Source organism: Phyllobates terribilis, unplaced genomic scaffold, assembly GCF_046119375.1.
Source record: "Phyllobates terribilis strain yellow unplaced genomic scaffold, ASM4611937v1 Scaffold_8__6_contigs__length_399053987, whole genome shotgun sequence".
NCBI lineage: Eukaryota > Metazoa > Chordata > Amphibia > Anura > Dendrobatidae > Phyllobates > Phyllobates terribilis.
The window spans coordinates 281263631-281281433 of NW_027362768.1; positions in this window are offsets into that span (position 1 = coordinate 281263631).

A 17803-nucleotide genomic window follows, 5' to 3' on the forward strand; every position below is an offset into this window, starting at 1 on the left:
TGCTCCTTTAAGTGGGCTCTCCTCCACATCAACTTCAACATCACAAATACTCCAGTCCTCAAAGGTGTCACCCAAATCGCACTTGCTTCCTCACAGCTCCCAAATCTCCAGCTGCCCGTCTGAGTATGAGGTAGAACAGATGGTTGAGTCTGCAGAGCTGTTTACTCATACTATAGCCTGGGAATCAGAGGTCGACTCCAGCGCTTCTGTGAATCCAGACGAGGAAATGATCTGCACTGATGCCCAGAATCTTTATGAGTCGGATCCAGGACCAGACGCAGAAGGTTCTGACCATAATGTAGACCCTCATTCCCAAACTGTAACTCCTGTTGGTGGAGACAATGAGGAAGACGATGATAAGACTCAAATACCTGATTGGAGCGACAACTTTAGTTTTTTGTCAGGGCAGGAACAGGTTGGCTCTGAGGACGACGGGTGTGATAACGCACAGGGTGATGATGATGAGGTCGGAGATCCCACTTACTGTCAACCCACAGTCAGCCAAGAGATGAGGTCAGCAGAGGAGGTGGAGGAAGATGCTAGTGATGACGAGGTCAGGTTGCGCCTTCCTGGACAGAGACGTAGTACTGGAAGCACGTCAACAACTGCATCCTCAAACACAACTCTGCCTCTCACCACAAGTCGTGGTGGCTCTTCAGGTCGCATGGGTGCTAAGCCTTGCATAGCCTGGGCATTTTTTCAGATCGATAAAGATGACCCAACTCGTGTTATCTGTAACATTTGTCAGCAAAAGCTAAGTAGAGGCCAAAAAATACATAGTTTGAGTACTTCATGCATGAACCGGCACATGGACATGAAGCATAAGTTGCAGTGGGAAGCTCAGTGTGCTACAATGCGGTCTAGCCGGCCGGGCCAACCACCGTCTGCCATATCTTGTGCATCCGCGGCCTCTTCATCCTCTGTGACTGGGGGGACAGCAGTCACACCTGTTTTGGGGCGCAGACCTGCCACCTCTTTACCCGCAACAGCCAGCGTGATTGGCAGGTCATCATTTTCTTTGGAGGTGGTAACACCAGCTGGTCTTGAGCGCTGTCCGACATCGATAGCACCACCTTTGGATCAAGGCAACCTAACATGTCCGCCTGCATCTTCCTCACAGACCGGCAGTTTGCCGGGGACACCCTTATCAACCCCGTCTAAGCACAATAGCCAGCCCTCGGTCCCTCAGATGTGGACAAGTAAAAGACCATTTCCTCCTAGCCATGAGAAAGCTAAGAGGTTGAATTTCACCATCTGCAAGCTCTTGGCTACAGAAATGCTGCCTTTCCGCCTGGTGGACACAGAGGATTTTCGAGACCTTATGTCCGTCGCAGTGCCCCAGTACCAGATGCCCAGTCGGCACTACTTCTCAAAGAAAGGTGTGCCTGCGCTCCACCAGCATGTCGCACACAACATCACCGCTTCTTTGAGAAACTCTGTGTGTGACAGGGTGCATTTCACCACAGACACTTGGACGAGTAGGCATGGACAGGGGCGTTGCATGTCGCTGACTGGGCACTGGGTAACTATGGTGACAGCAGGACAAGGGGCTGCTGTCCAAGTCTTGCCGTCCCCACGAATTGTGCGTCAATCCTCTTTATGTCATTTTTCCTCCACTGCTTCTGCCTCCTCAACCTCCTCTCGGTCTTCCACCTGCACCCAAAGCCTGTCTGGTCATGCCACAAGCTTTCTAACTGCGCAGAAGGGATCCTGCACACCTCCTTACTATGCTGGCAGTAGGGCTCAACGTCATCAGGCGGTTTTTACATTGAAATGTCTGGGAAATGTGAGTCACACAGCTGAGGAGTTGTGGTCAGCTCTGGAGAACCAATTTCATGAATGGTTGTCTCCACTGGACCTGAAACCAGGGAAGGCCATGTGCGACAATGCTGCAAACCTGGGTGCGGCCCTTCGCCGGGGCAATGTCACACACGTGCCTTGTATGGCTCATGTGTTGAACCTGGTTGTCCAGCAATTTTTAGCCCACTATCCCAGACTAGATGGCCTTCTGCAGAGGGCACGGTCGCTGTGTGCTCACTTCCGCCGTTCGCATCCCGCAGCTCAGCGACTTACATCTCTACAGAAGTCGTTGGGCCTGCCACTTCACCGGCTAAAATGCGATGTGCCTACCCGGTGGAATTCAACTCTGCACATGTTGCAGCGACTGTGGCAGCACCGACAAGCCCTGGTGCAATACGTTCTGACGTATAGCCTGGGCCAACGAGATTCAGAGGTGGGGCAAATCACGCTGGAGGAGTGGTCTCAGATCAGGGACCTATGCACCCTTCTGCACAGTTTTGAAATGGCGACGAAGATGTTTAGTGCTGACGATGCCATTATCAGCATGACTATTCCGGTGATTTACATGCTGGAGCACATGTTAAACAGAATTCGGAGTCAGGTGGTGGCACAAGAGGAGGTGGAGGAAGTAGAGGAGGAGGAGTTGTATGCGGAAGGGCTAACATCTGCAAGGTCCAGACGGTCGGCAGCACCAGGGCGGCAGGCATGTGAGGGTGGGGGAGATGATTTTACCAGGGCGCATGGTAGCAGCCAAACTAGTGAGGAAGGTGCAGGAGCCCAGGAAGAAGTGGAGGACGAACTGATGGAAGACTCATCAGATGAGGGAGACCTTGATCACATTTCTGTTGTGCGAGGTTGGGGGGAGAGGACAGAGGAAGGAATCATGATTGTTACCTCGCCACCAACACAACAGGGACTTGGTGCTCCTGGATGCGCAACACACATGAGTGCCTTCTTGCTGCACTACCTGCAACATGACCCTCGAATTGTGAGAATTAGAAATAATCCTGACTACTGGGTTGCCACACTGTTAGATCCCCGGTACAAAAGTAAATTTGCAGAAATTATTCCTGCCATAGAAAGGGATGCACGCATGCAGGAGTATCAGCAGAGACTGTTGCAGAATCTTACATGTGCTTTTCCACAAAATACCAGTGGTGCACGTAGTGAATCTCACAGTTCCAACTTGCCAACCGTGGTCTGTATGGAATTGTTCAATAAAGGGCCCAAAATTAAGATAACATAGATGGGAGAGGTCTCTATGAATAGGAATTCCTAAGTATTTGATACCCTGTGAGGGCCAGGCAAAGGGAAAGTTGGACTGGATGGAATCCTATATGGATTTAGGGAGGGAGACATCGAGGGCCTCAGACTTCGCTGCATTGATTTTAAAATTTTACCATGTAACAAAGTGATCTATTTCAGCCATAACAGCAGGGATGGATATATGTGATTGAGTGATATATACTAGGACATCATCAGCAAATAGAGAGCACTTGTACTCGGTGCCTCCCACCTCAATCCACCTAATATTGGGGTTATGGCGAATTGATGAGAGCAGGTGCTCCGTCACTAGGATGTATAAGAGAGGGGACAGAGGACATCCCTGCCTTGTCTCATTGGTGATTGTGAAAGGTGATGAAAATGTTCTGACGCACCCCCTGGGCCTTGGGACACCCGGAGCCGGACCCTTTTTGGTGGATGCTGGTGGTTGTAGTCTTCGTGGCGGCGATCCGGTTCCGTGGCTCAGGGCGGTCAAACCAGTGGCGGAACTATTTATGTGGTTTTGATGTTTAAATGTCCGACTACGCCACCCGTGGATTGCGGTCAGAGTGAACCGCCGCTACAGGGCAGACCGCTAAGGCTGGTGTTGTGGGTGCAGCAGAGCGTAGCATAACTCCCCACGGGAGGAGTATAGCCTCAGGGCAGTGTATGCGGAAGATGGGGGTGATGGTGCAGGGCAGCAGCAGTAACGACACGGAGTCAGTGATGCAGTTCAGGGCCTTTACTCACAGTTCTTATTATCCAGACCACGTCTGCAGGTAACGGCTGCCCACGTCGTACTGTGCTCACAAGGTGAGGGGCTCAGACAACTCCCAGATAACTTTGGAGCGCTTCACAGGACCCCCTTTGTGTGTCCTTTGTCTGGCCTTTCTTACCAACACTTCTGTCCGGCTGCCTCGGGCCTCCTCTTGGTAAACTTGGCGCCAGTTTCCCTGACCCTATGTGGTGCCTTCCTAGCGGGTGGAGCAAGGGGCTGCGCCACATAAAATGTCAGAGCCTCCGGTTTCTAGCTGAGGGTCGTTTCCTGCCTCCACTAGTTCGGGGACCGGTCTCCCCCTTTGGCCTGACCCCTCCACGCAGGTGGATTCGGGCGTGCGGTGGCGACTCGCCCGTCCGCACCCCTGGGATCCCTTCATTCCTCGTTCCTGGAGCCTTCTCCGCTCCTCTTCCTTCCTTCTCCCTCTTGCAGGCCTGGGCCTCTGTTACTAGGCCCGCCTCCGGAGCAGAGCTCATGCAGAGCCCCTGCTCCCTGCCACTTCTGCTCAGACTTCTCTGCACTGAACTAAGATGGTGCCCACCTTTTATAGTCCCTTCTCAATGCACCCAGGAACTGCTTCCTCCCTGCTCCTGCACTGCAGGGTTCCCCTTCCTCAGTGTTCCCTCCCCCCACTCCAGCCAGGGACAGGGACTGTCGTGCCCATCTCAGGGGCATATTGGTCGCCCTGCCCCACGGCAATGTGGTGTAATGCATGCAGGTGTCGGGTCCTGATCCACACTCCATCCTTATCTGAGAGTGAGATATCACACCTCTGGGTGAGGTGCAATACGTCTGTAGCAACCGAGCCCTCGGTGCTACAGTTCCATTTATCTTCAGCCTAGGTGACGTATTGTGATACAGGGCCGTGATTTTGGCTATAAAAGGGTCCCCTAGACCCCTACCCCAAGCTTTTTAAGAGAATCATATATGGCGTGCCAGGAGACTCTATGGAATGCTTTCTCAGCATCCAACGAGAGTATCTACTTACAAATTTTTAACTGCATCTAGCCCAGGAAATACTTTGTGCCTAGTAGCAGTGTCTGCTAGTCAGCGGATTATCCCGGCTGTTAAGCAAGCTACACCACCTGTAGTTTGGACACTTAATTTTTTCAAAGGAAATGCTTCGGGACCACGGGATACTTAGTGAAGAGCATCAGGAGGCACCCCAAGGCATAGGGGCTGGGACTGGCACTAGGATGCCTTGCGGTGGACAGCCGAGCTCGATCCTTATAAAAGCTTTTTAACTGCAGCAGCTTTAGTGGACGCTACTGGAGCTGGAATTACGCGGCTGCTGGCATGAGACTTGCCCTCCAATAGATCCTTGTAAATGGATTTAAAGTGTATTCATTCAAATTAGAGGGACAATTTAAATTAAAAAGCTTAGAGCTGCCTCCACCACAGGGGGGCTCTCTCGACCCACCAGCGGACAGGCACCAGTATTGGGAGAGGGGGGCTGGCCGTCAGGGTTCACCGCAGCTCTGGCACAAACCCGGCGACACGGAGGTGGCACGGGCAGGAGCGGACTGGCCGTCTCGGCTTCTCACTTTTTGGATTTTAGAAGGGCATGACATGCCTATATCTGTGTCTCCCCCTCCTTTTACTCCTCCACCTCTTTTCTTTTCGCATGACTATATGTACTTGTCACTTTTCCATGTGTTAGTTGTGTCTTCTGAGCAGTTTGTCAGCTTTTGGACACCTTTGAAGGTGTTTTCTATGTGTTTCTATGTGTTTTTGTTTGCCTGCCATTGGTTTTAACGGTGTTCGAAGGTGTTCGACGAACAGTTCGACGAACAGTTCGGCGAACACACGGGTGTTCGACGAACCGAACCGAACTCGAACACTACGGGGGTGGCTCAACACTAATCCCTAGTGAGCCAAAGAGCCGGTAGACAGCTGCCCAGTTTACCCTTGACAGCTCCTACACCCTGTAGTTCAGGGCTAGGCAGTCAGCTCCGTAGGTCCACTAGGGCCACTAGAGGCCAGTTACCCGCACGGTGGAGGATTTGAAGTGTAAAAAATTGTTTTATTTATGTTTACCTGTGTATTGTTGCTTGTGTATAATTTTGTGTTTCTAGCTATTTGTAGGAGTCCTTGGTGGATTTACCGGGAATCCTTGTACATAGTTGGAGCGTAACCCAGGACGGACTAGAGACTGTTAAGGACTCGGGGTAGGACAGACCCCTACCTGGTTACGTCTCCCTGTTTTGGTGAAATGGACACCTTTGTTTCTTCAAAGACTGCACCCGGTTACGGACATGCCGTGACCACCTTTATGTGTTTCTTTATTGTATTGTTATTGTTATATCTTGCTATGTTTTTCTAAAATATGTTTAGCCCCGGAGTACTAAATTTCACTAGGGGGGAATGTGACACCCCAGGGGTCTGGTTTCCACAGTAACAAGCAATGTTATGTCTGAGAGCAGGTGGGAGGTCTCTTGGCCAGGGATCCTGTGCATGCCACACCTCCTGCCCAGTCTTGGGAGGGGAAGAACTTCCCCTATATAAACCCGGGGCTGAAGCAGGGTTAGTCAGTCAAGGAGAGTAGAGACAAGAAACAGTCACAGGAAGAAACAGCAGAAGCTCAGTGGGAGCAATACTACTACAAGTCAGGGGCTGGCAGCTGCAGAGCTCGCCCTGACTGAGAAGCTTTCTTACCGGACCCGGCATCCGAGGCTGTGGGGACTAACTCTTACCCAGCAGCAGAAGCCGACCGGCAGGGGATTTCAGGTCCTCAGGCCCAGAAACCCGAAGGCACGGTCACACGCGTGGGACCAGCACCGCCATCGTGGAGCGGAAGCCATTAGAAGGCCCCGAGTCACCGGCCATACGGGTGAGCACCACACGGTACACTCAGGGACGTGGGCTACTTATATCCGCTTCTAGCAAGGTAGCCAGAAGAGTACAGTCAGTTTGGGAGGCCTACAACTCCGCCTGGCCAGGGGAGATCCCATCTGCTCAAGGACTGACCAGGCCCCGTTTGCTAGCAAGTACTCCGGGAGGGTCTATCGTTGTTACCAGTAAAGACCCTGAATTACACCGCACCGTCTCTGAGTGGTTCCTGCTACCCCCATCTTCCACGTCGGCTGCCCTGAGGCCATACCCCTCCCGTTGGGGGTTATACTATCACGCTGCACCATTCTACACCGGCCTCAGCGGTCTGCCCTGCAGCGGCAGCTCCATAGCTGCAAATCAACGGGTGGCGTAGTCGACACTCAAATAACATCTATCAAGACTGCCACACACTGAGTTTGACTCCCTGGGCACGGACCGGGTCCCCGCCACTCGGAGACTACAACCCTCATCTGATCCGGTTCCGGGTAAGCCCCCGTGCGCGGGACGCAGCGCGACACAGGCCCAGGGGCGCGTCAGTAACACCAGCTGGTGTTGAGCGCTGTCCGACATCGATAGCACCACCTTTGGATGAAGGCAACCTAACATGTCCGCCTGCATCTTCCTCACAGACCGGCAGTTTGCCGGGGACACCCTTATCAACCCCGTCTAAGCACAATAGCCAGCCCTCGGTCCCTCAGATGTGGACAAGTAAAAGACCATTTCCTCCTAGCCATGAGAAAGCTAAGAGGTTGAATTTCACCATCTGCAAGCTCTTGGCTACAGAAATGCTGCCTTTCCGCCTGGTGGACACAGAGGATTTTCGAGACCTTATGTCCGTCGCAGTGCCCCAGTACCAGATGCCCAGTCGGCACTACTTCTCAAAGAAAGGTGTGCCTGCGCTCCACCAGCATGTCGCACACAACATCACCGCTTCTTTGAGAAACTCTGTGTGTGACAGGGTGCATTTCACCACAGACACTTGGACGAGTAGGCATGGACAGGGGCGTTACATGTCGCTGACTGGGCACTGGGTAACTATGGTGACAGCAGGACAAGGGGCTGCTGTCCAAGTCTTGCCGTCCCCACGAGTTGTGCGTCAATCCTCTTTATGTCAAAGTTCCTCCACTGCTTCTGCCTCCTCAACCTCCTCTCGGTCTTCCACCTGCACCCAAAGCCTGTCTGGTCATGCCACAAGCTTTCTAACTGCGCAGAAGGGATCCTGCACACCTCCTTACTATGCTGGCAGTAGGGCTCAACGTCATCAGGCGGTTTTTACATTGATATGTCTGGGAAATGTGAGTCACACAGCTGAGGAGTTGTGGTCAGCTCTGGAGAACCAATTTCATGAATGGTTGTCTCCACTGGACCTGAAACCAGGGAAGGCCGTGTGCGACAATGCTGCAAACCTGGGTGCGGCCCTTCGCCGGGGCAATGTCACACACGTGCCTTGTATGGCTCACGTGTTGAACCTGGTTGTCCAGCAATTTTTAGCCCACTATCCCAGACTAGATGGCCTTCTGCAGAGGGCACGGTCGCTGTGTGCTCACTTCCGCCGTTCGCATCCCGCAGCTCAGCGACTTACATCTCTACAGAAGTCGTTGGGCCTGCCACTTCACCGGCTAAAATGCGATGTGCCTACCCGGTGGAATTCAACTCTGCACATGTTGCAGCGACTGTGGCAGCACCGACAAGCCCTGGTGCAATACGTTCTGACGTATAGCCTGGGCCAACGAGATTCAGAGGTGGGGCAAATCACTCTGGAGGAGTGGTCTCAGATCAGGGACCTATGCACCCTTCTGCACAGTTTTGAAATGGCGACGAAGATGTTTAGTGCTGACGATGCCATTATCAGCATGACTATTCCGGTGATTTACATGCTGGAGCACATGTTAAACAGAATTCGGAGTCAGGTGGTGGCACAAGAGGAGGTGGAGGAAGTAGAGGAGGAGGAGTTGTATGCGGAAGGGCTAACATCTGCAAGGTCCAGAAGGTCGGCAGCACCAAGGCGGCAGGCATGTGAGGGTGGGGGAGATGGTTTTACCAGGGCGCATGGTAGCAGCCAAACTAGTGAGGAAGGTGCAGGAGCCCAGGAAGAAGTGGAGGACGAACTGATGGAAGACTCATCAGATGAGGGAGACCTTGATCACATTTCTGTTGTGCGAGGTTGGGGGGAGAGGACAGAGGAAGGAAGCATGATTGTTACCTCGCCACCAACACAACAGGGACTTGGTGCTCCTGGATGCGCAACACACATGAGTGCCTTCTTGCTGCACTACCTGCAACATGACCCTCGAATTGTGAGAATTAGAAATAATCCTGACTACTGGGTTGCCACACTGTTAGATCCCCGGTACAAAAGTAAATTTGCAGAAATTATTCCTGCCATAGAAAGGGATGCACGTGACGCGCCCCCTGGGCCATATTCTTTAGGGGGAATATCCGGAGCCGGATCAGATGGGAGTTGTAATCTTCCGAGTGGCTGTGACCCGGTCCGTGCCCAGGGTGTCAAACTCAGTTGTATGTGGCAGTCCTACAGATGTTATTAAGTTCTTAATGTCGACTACGCCACCCGTTGTATTGCGGTCACTACGGCCGCCGCTGCAGCAGGGTCCGCTGAGGCTGATGGTGTAGGTGCAGCTTTGGTGATATAACCCCCAACGGGTGGGGTATAGCCTCAGGGGGATCAGGTGCAGAGGATGGGGGTTGTGGTGATGCAGTGTAGACGGCAATCAGAGACAGAGTCGGGTTATGCAGTTTAGGATGTTTACTCACTGCTGATGTTCCGGTCACTCCAGCTTCGAGTGACCTCCCGAGCCGTGCTGCGTCCACCAGGTTCTGGATCCAGCCAACCCCCAAATAAGTCCGGAGCGTGACCCTGAGCTCTCCTTCTGTCCTTTCTCTGGCCGTCCCCACTATTGATCCACCCAGGTCCAGCTCCCTCGGGCCTTCTGTTGGGAGACCCTTGGCCTTGGGTTCCCTGACCCTCCACGTGGTATGCCTTCGTGGTGGATGTGGTGGGTGGCCGTGGCAGACGCTGCCCACGGCCTCCGGTCTCTGGCTGGGGTGTGTTTTTGCCCCCACCAGCTTGGGTTCCGGTACCTTGATGCCGACTCTTCACCCGGGGATTTAATTTGGGTTCTTGGAGTCCTTTTCTTCTGTTTCCCCCTCTGGGTCTCTCTTTCTCCTCTCTCACTCTGGGTCTCTCTTCTCCTCAGCTCGCTGACTTTCTCTCTGCAACTGACCCTGTTCTTAGTTGGTGCCCACCTTATATATCCCTCTATGTGTGAGCTCAGGTGACCAGCACCCAATGAGCTCCTATCTTTACCCAGGCTGCTCCCCCTATCTGCCCCTACACTACTTGGGATGTACCACCCCCCTCCCACTCCAGCCAGGAACAGACTCGGTCGTACCTGCACATTTCTAAGTGGGAGTACCGTCGGTCTGCTCCTCGGAAATGGGATGTGTGTAGTGCATGCAGCCTACCGAGCTCAGTTCCATACTCCTTCCTTACCCGGGAGTGGAATATCACACCTCTGGGTTGAGGTGCAATACCCCTGTAGCAGCCGAATCCTCAGGGTGCTACATTCCCCCCTGGTAAATCACAGCACGTCCTCGGGCTGTAAGACAAAAACATCACAAAACATACAAAAATTTTCATATAAACATAAACATATAAAACATATAAAACTTTATATAAATTAGCAGCATTAAACATTCTCGTCGTCTCTTGTTCCTCCTCCGGTCACTGGGCAACTGTTGACCGGGCAAAGTGCGACAGTTCTTTTCCTTAAGGTGGTTTTACAGTAAAACCAGTAGGGGGCGCTTTAGGACGCGCAACTATATACAAGGATATGGCCGCTCTCAGTCCTCGGCCAGTTAAGGAGGGAAAGGGAATGGCTGCTCACAGTCCTCAGCCTGTGGGATTAAGGGTAAATGGGTGAACAGTTCACTCAGCTGGTCCCAACGGGGACTATATTTGCAGTAACAGTTTCTTTATACCCCGATCGGGTAACTATTTACAGCACCTGCTCCGCTGTACTCAACAACGTCTTCCTCCTGCTCTTTCTTTGGGGATCTTAGCTTCAGACCCGTCCGGATCCTCTTGCTCTTCCTCCTCACATCGCAGCTCCTCCTCTGTCAGGCGATGCACATGGAGGGCGTAAGGTCCTTTGGCACACTTGTGCCGGGTAAAGGTGACCTCGTCCCCGATATAAAGGTCACGACCTCTGTGCCCCTCCGGCAGATGGGACTCCACATCTCTGCGCGTGACAAAGACGTCGCCGGGGGTGTTGTGGTCTCTGATGAAGCCCCACCCGTGCTGCATGTTGAACTTAATTACAGTCCCGGTGGTGCGGGGACTGTGCTCTGCACGGGGGTCCCTCCTGGTTCGGCTCTTCTGCTCGGCGCTCCTTATTTGGGCCTGTTGTTCCCGGACCCGCCTCTCTCTCCGCTCCCTCGCAAACTCCTCGAGCTGCTGTTGGCAGCACTCAGCACGCTCCGCTGCAGCTGCCCTGGTTTCTTGAGTGAACCCCATTAGGTCTTCTCCGGTGGGGTCCCACTCAAATTGGGTCTCTTCAAGCGGGGGCGAGATCCTTATCACGGGCTTCGGAGCCGGAATCAGGGGTGCACACATGGCCCCAACTCTCCTCTGGTGCTCCAGTTCATAATATTTCTGGGGCCAGATGAAAGGCTGCCCGTCCGGCCACGTGTGCTGGGCAAACAAGTCCTCTCCCAGACGCGGCACCCTTGGTTTTACGGGTGCGGGCGCGGTGGTGGTGGCGCCCGGGTTGCCCAGGCCTTGCGGCCAGGCCTGGGGCACCTGGAAGGTGAAGGGCACCGTTAGGACGGCGGCGCCCTGGGCTACCTGGCCTTGCGGCCAGGCCGGAGGCTCCGCGGAGGTAGGGGGCGCTGTTGGTGATGCGACGCCCGGGAATTCTAGGCCCTGCGACCAGGCTGGTGTTACTTCCTGTTTTGCCACGCTCGGGGTCGGTGCGCATGGCGTCACAGGGGTCGCGGCGGCGGCTTCCGGTTGGGGCCTAGTCTGCGTCGGTGACATGGCGTTTTCGGGCACAGCAGGGGGACTTTCGGGCTCTGCGACGGGGAGCTGGGGCAGGTAAGCGGTGTCCCGGTTTGGGGTATAGACGTCCCCTTTACCTGCCTCCATGCGTTCGGCTCCCTTCTCGGCGCCGTCTCCGGCCTTGGGTCCTCCCGCGCCATCCTCAGAGGCGGTCTGTCTCCTCATCTTGGCTGGCGTGCTCCGGGTCTTGGTTTGCTGGGCCATCTCTCGGCTCCACTCCGCCAATGTCTCTCACTGTACCCGGGCCATCCTCCGTGCGAGGCCCTCCAGGGCAGTCTGTGCACACTCCCGGTCTCGGGGGAGCTGTGCGAGGACCTCCACTAGGCCTAGTGGGGTCGTGGTTTCCAGCAGGCTCCTGACCAACGGGTCGGTGCTGCTCTGCTCTTCTTCCAGCAGGCTCCTGGCCAGCGGGCCGGTGCTGCTCTGCTCTCTCGCCATCTCCGGGTGAGCTCCTCTGCTACTCTTCTCCAGGCTTCTTGCCTCCGGGTGCGCTCGCTCCAGACTGCTCCAAGCGGCACCCATCTTCGTTCTTTTCTTTCGTCTCCTCCCCCTTCGAGGGCGGTCCCGGGGCCACTTGGTGACTGTCAGCTCCAGGGGCGGTTCTTTCACGCTGACAGACACCTCTAGCATCACAGTCTCTGTTGGTGGGGGCGGTTTCCACTTTTGGCGCCATTTTCGGTCCTGGCCCACGATGGGAGGTGGCCTCTCGCCACCCTCTGGCACGCCCATAATGGCGTCCGCTCTTCCAAGGCGGGAAACCTTTGGAAATGGCGGGAATCGCTTCCCAGTGGCGGGAAACTCTGCAGATGGCGGGAAAAAGCTGTTAATGGCGGACAACCGGCAGGAATCGACTGGTGATGGGGTCCGATGGCGGGGACCCTCCGGAACCGGCAGGAGACTTCTTCTTGAGGTAAACTTGCACTTTCCTTCAGGCACGCAGTACCCGGTTGTTGCGGGCACGTAATCCTGCCGACTACGCCAAAGTTGACGCGCCCCCTGGGCCATATTCTTTAGGGGGAATATCCGGAGCCGGATCAGATGGGAGTTGTAGTCTTCCGAGTGGCTGTGACCCGGTCCGTGCCCAGGGTGTCAAACTCAGTTGTATGTGGCAGTCCTACAGATGTTATTAAGTTCTTAATGTCGACTACGCCACCCGTTGTATTGCGGTCACTACGGCCGCCGCTGCAGCAGGGTCCGCTGAGGCTGATGGTGTAGGTGCAGCTTTGGTGATATAACCCCCAACGGGTGGGGTATAGCCTCAGGGGGATCAGGTGCAGAGGATGGGGGTTGTGGTGATGCAGTGTAGACGGCAATCAGAGACAGAGTCGGGTTATGCAGTTTAGGATGTTTACTCACTGCTGATGTTCCGGTCACTCCAGCTTCGAGTGACCTCCCGAGCCGTGCTGCGTCCACCAGGTTCTGGATCCAGCCAACCCCCAAATAAGTCTGGAGCGTGACCCTGAGCTCTCATTCTGTCCTTTCTCTGGCCGTCCCCACTATTGATCCACCCAGGTCCAGCTCCCTCGGGCCTTCTGTTGGGAGACCCTTGGCCTTGGGTTCCCTGACCCTCCACGTGGTATGCCTTCGTGGTGGATGTGGTGGGTGGCCGTGGCAGACGCTGCCCACGGCCTCCGGTCTCTGGCTGGGGTGTGTTTTTGCCCCCACCAGCTTGGGTTCCGGTACCCTGATGCCGACTCTTCACCCGGGGATTTAATTTGGGTTCTTGGAGTCCTTTTCTTCTGTTTCCCCCTCTGGGTCTCTCTTTCTCCTCTCTCACTCTGGGTCTCTCTTCTCCTCAGCTCGCTGACTTTCTCTCTGCAACTGACCCTGTTCTTAGTTGGTGCCCACCTTATATATCCCTCTATGTGTGAGCTCAGGTGACCAGCACCCAATGAGCTCCTATCTTTACCCAGGCTGCTCCCCCTATCTGCCCCTACACTACTTGGGATGTACCACCCCCCTCCCACTCCAGCCAGGAACAGACTCGGTCGTACCTGCACATTTCTAAGTGGGAGTACCGTCGGTCTGCTCCTCGGAAATGGGATGTGTGTAGTGCATGCAGCCTACCGAGCTCAGTTCCACACTCCTTCCTTACCCGGGAGTGGAATATCACACCTCTGGGTTGAGGTGCAATACCCCTGTAGCAGCCGAATCCTCAGGGTGCTACACACGCATGCAGGAGTATCAGCAGAGACTGTTGCAGAATCTTACATGTGCTTTTCCACAAAATACCAGTGGTGCACGTAGTGAATCTTACAGTTCCAACTTGCCAACCGCGGGACCGTCAAGTGTTCAGCACTCAAACCGTAACAGAACCACAGTATCTGCTGGTAACATCAATTTTGCGGAATCATTTCACCACTTTTTTAGCCCATCCTTTGCAAGGCCACAGGAGACAAGAAGTCTGACACATAGTCAACGCCTAGAGACGATGGTACAGGAGTATCTCCAAGTAAACATTGAAGCCACGACTGTGTCACTGGACCCTTGCTCTTTTTGGGCTTCCAATCTGGATAAATGGCCGGAGCTAGCCACTTACGCCTTGGAGATCTTGTCATGCCCCGCAGCCAGCGTTCTGTCTGAACGTGTGTTCAGCGCTGCTGGTGGTGTGCTGACAGATAAGCGCACGCGGCTCTCCACTGATAATGTAGACAGACTCACGTTCATAAAGATGAACAAATCATGGATCCGAAACGACTTTTCTACCCCTGTGTCATCCTGGGGAGAGTAAAAGCTTGATGATTGGTTAAAATCACCCTACCAAACGTTTTAAGCTTTCAAATTACTAATCATGTTTATCTGTATCTTGACTGGAAAATAATTTGGGCTTTGTAGCAGTGTGCAGCACTGATCCTATTAGGCCATCTATAATAAGCTCCACCAGATTTAAAATTAAAAATAATTTTTAGCTGCATCTAGCCCGGAAAATAATTTTGGGGCTCCGAGATGCGCAAGACACATAAGTGCCTTCTTGCTGCACTACCTGCAGCATGACCCTCATATTGTCAGAATTCGAAGTAATCATGACTACTGGGTTGCCACACTCTTAGATCCCCCAAACTTTTCGATCAACCTTTTCATTTTAATAAAGACCAAAAAAATGGTCATTTTTGAAATTATAAGCATTAGCAGGTTGTTAGAAACTGAAATCAAACAGTTTTCAACTCAAAACTTTATTCTAGGTGATGTTACATTTTCACATAGGACCCCTTGTTCGAAAGGAGCTTCTGAACTCTCTCGTCCATTGAATTTGTCAGGTTTTGGATGGTTTCTGCTTCAATTGTTTTGCATGAGGACAGAATACCCTCCCAGAGCTGTTGCTTAGATGTGAACTGCCTCCCGCCATCATAGACACTCCTTTTAATGATGCTCCAAAGGTTCGGAATGGGGTAGAGGTCAGGGGAGCATGGGGGTCACACCATAAGTTTGTCCCCTTTTATGCCCATATCAGCCAGAGATGCAGATGTTTTATGTGCAGCATGAGATGGTGCATTATCATGCAGAAAAGTGATCTTGCTGTGAAATACACGGTTCTTCTTCTTGAACCATGGCAGGAAGTGCTGTTTGAGAAAATCCACATAGATTATGGAGTTCATCTTTAGCGCCTTCAGGGATCCTAAAGGGGCCGACAATCTCTCTCCCCATGATTCCAGCCCAAAACATTACTCCACCTCCTCCTTGTTGGCGCTGTAGCCGTGTTTGCGTGGGGTGTCCATCAACCAGCCATCCTCCACTCCATCCATCTGGACCATCGAGCGCTGCACGGCACTCATCCGTGAACAAAACAGTTTTGAAATCAGTCTTCATGTAATGTTTGGCCCACTGGAGCCGTTTCTGCTTGTGTGAAGTGGATAGAGGAGGTCGACAGGATGGCGTATGCACAGCTGCAAACCTCTGAAGGACCCTGCATCTTGTTGTTCGGGGGACGTTGGAGGCACAAGCAGCTTCAAAAACTTGTCTGCTGCTATGACAAGGCTTTTTTGCCGCTGCTCTTTCAACCTGACGTAATTGCCTGTAGGAAAGAGTCCTCAATTTGCCCTTATCAGCACGCACACGTGTGTACTGTGAATCAGCTACATACTTCTTGATTGCCAAGACACTTCATCCTGATCATCGCACAATGTTGATTGTAGTCATGCCTTGACCTAAACACTCCACAATTTGTTGCTTCTCAGCAGCCGACACATCCTTTTTATTTCCCATTTTGGCAGAAAATGTAGGCTGCTTAATAATGTGAGAGAGCCTTCTTAAGTAGTCTTGCCTTTCATTGGACACACCTGCCAAACTAATTAGCACAGGTGTCTGCAATTGCTTACAGTGATATAAAGAGCCCTGACACACATCACCATCAATGAGTTTAACTGACAAACAAACAAATTCTTCCCTTATCACTCCTAAACACTTTTTGCATAATAATTTGGAACGCGGTGTACATGTGCTTTTCCACAAAACACCAGCGGTTCACGTAGTGAATCTTACAGTTCTAACTTGCCAACCGTGGTCTGTATGGAATTGTTCAATAAAGGGCCCAAAATTAAGATAACATAGATGGGAGAGGTCTCTATGAATAGGAATTCCTAAGTATTTGATACCCTGTGAGGGCCAGGCAAAGGGAAAGTTGGAATGGATGGAATCCTATATGGATTTGGGGAGGGAGACATCGAGGGCCTCAGACTTCGCTGCATTGATTTTAAAATTTTACCATGTAACAAAGTGATCTATTTCAGCCATAACAGCATGGATGGATATATGTGATTGAGTGATATATACTAGGACATCATCAGCAAATAGAGAGCACTTGTACTCGGTGCCTCCCACCTCAATCCACCTAATATTGGGGTTATGGCGAATTGATGAGAGCAGGTGCTCCGTCACTAGGATGTATAAGAGAGGGGACAGAGGACATCCCTGCCTTGTCCCATTGGTGATTGTGAAAGGTTGATGAAAATGTTCTGACGCACCTCCTGGGCCTTGGGACACCCGCAGCCGGACCCTTTTTGGTGGATGCTGGTGGTTGTAGTCTTCGTGGCAGCGACCCGGTTCCGTGGCTCAGGGCGGTCAAACCAGTGGCGGAACTATTTATGTGGTTTTGATGTTTAAATGTCCGACTACGCCACCCGTGGATTGCGGTCAGAGTGAACCGCCGCTACAGGGCAGACCGCTGAGGCTGGTGTTGTGGGTGCAGCAGAGCGTAGCATAACTCCCCACGGGAGGAGTATAGCCTCAGGGCAGTGTATGCGGAGGATGGGGGTGATGGTGCAGGGCAGCAGCAGTAACGACACGGAGTCAGTGATGCAGTCCAGGGCCTTTACTCACAGTTCTTATTATCCAGACCACGTCTGCAGGTAACGGCTGCCCACGTCGTACTGTGCTCACCAGGTGAGGGGCTCAGACAACTCCCAGATAACTTTGGAGCACTTCACAGGACCCCCTTTGTGTGTCCTTTGTCTGGCCTTTCTTACCAACACTTCTGTCCGGCTGCCTCAGGCCTCCTCTTGGTAAACTTGGCGCCAGTTTCCCTGACCCTATGTGGTGCCTTCCTAGCGGGTGTAGCGAGGGGCTGCGCCACATAAAATGTCAGAGCCTCCGGTTTCTAGCTGAGGGTCGTTTCCTGCCTCCACTAGTTCGGGGACCGGTCTCCCCCTTTGGCCTGACCCCTCCACGCAGGTGGATTCGGGCGTGCGGTGGCGACTCGCCCGTCCGCACCCCTGGGATCCCTTCATTCCTCGTTCCTGGAGCCTTCTCCGCTCCTCTTCCTTCCTTCTCCCTCTTCCAAGCCTGGGCCTCTGTTACTAGGCCCGCCTCCGGAGCAGAGCTCATGCAGAGCCCCTGCTCCCTGCCACTTCTGCTCAGACTTCTCTGCACTGAACTAAGATGGTGCCCACCTTTTATACTCCCTTCTCAATGCACCCAGGAACTGCTTCCTCTCTGCTCCTGCACTACAGGGTTCCCCTTCCTCAGTGTTCCCTCCCCCCACTCCAGCCAGGGACAGGGACTGTCGTGCCCATCTCAGGGATGGTGTCGGGTCCTGATCCACACTCCATCCTTACCTG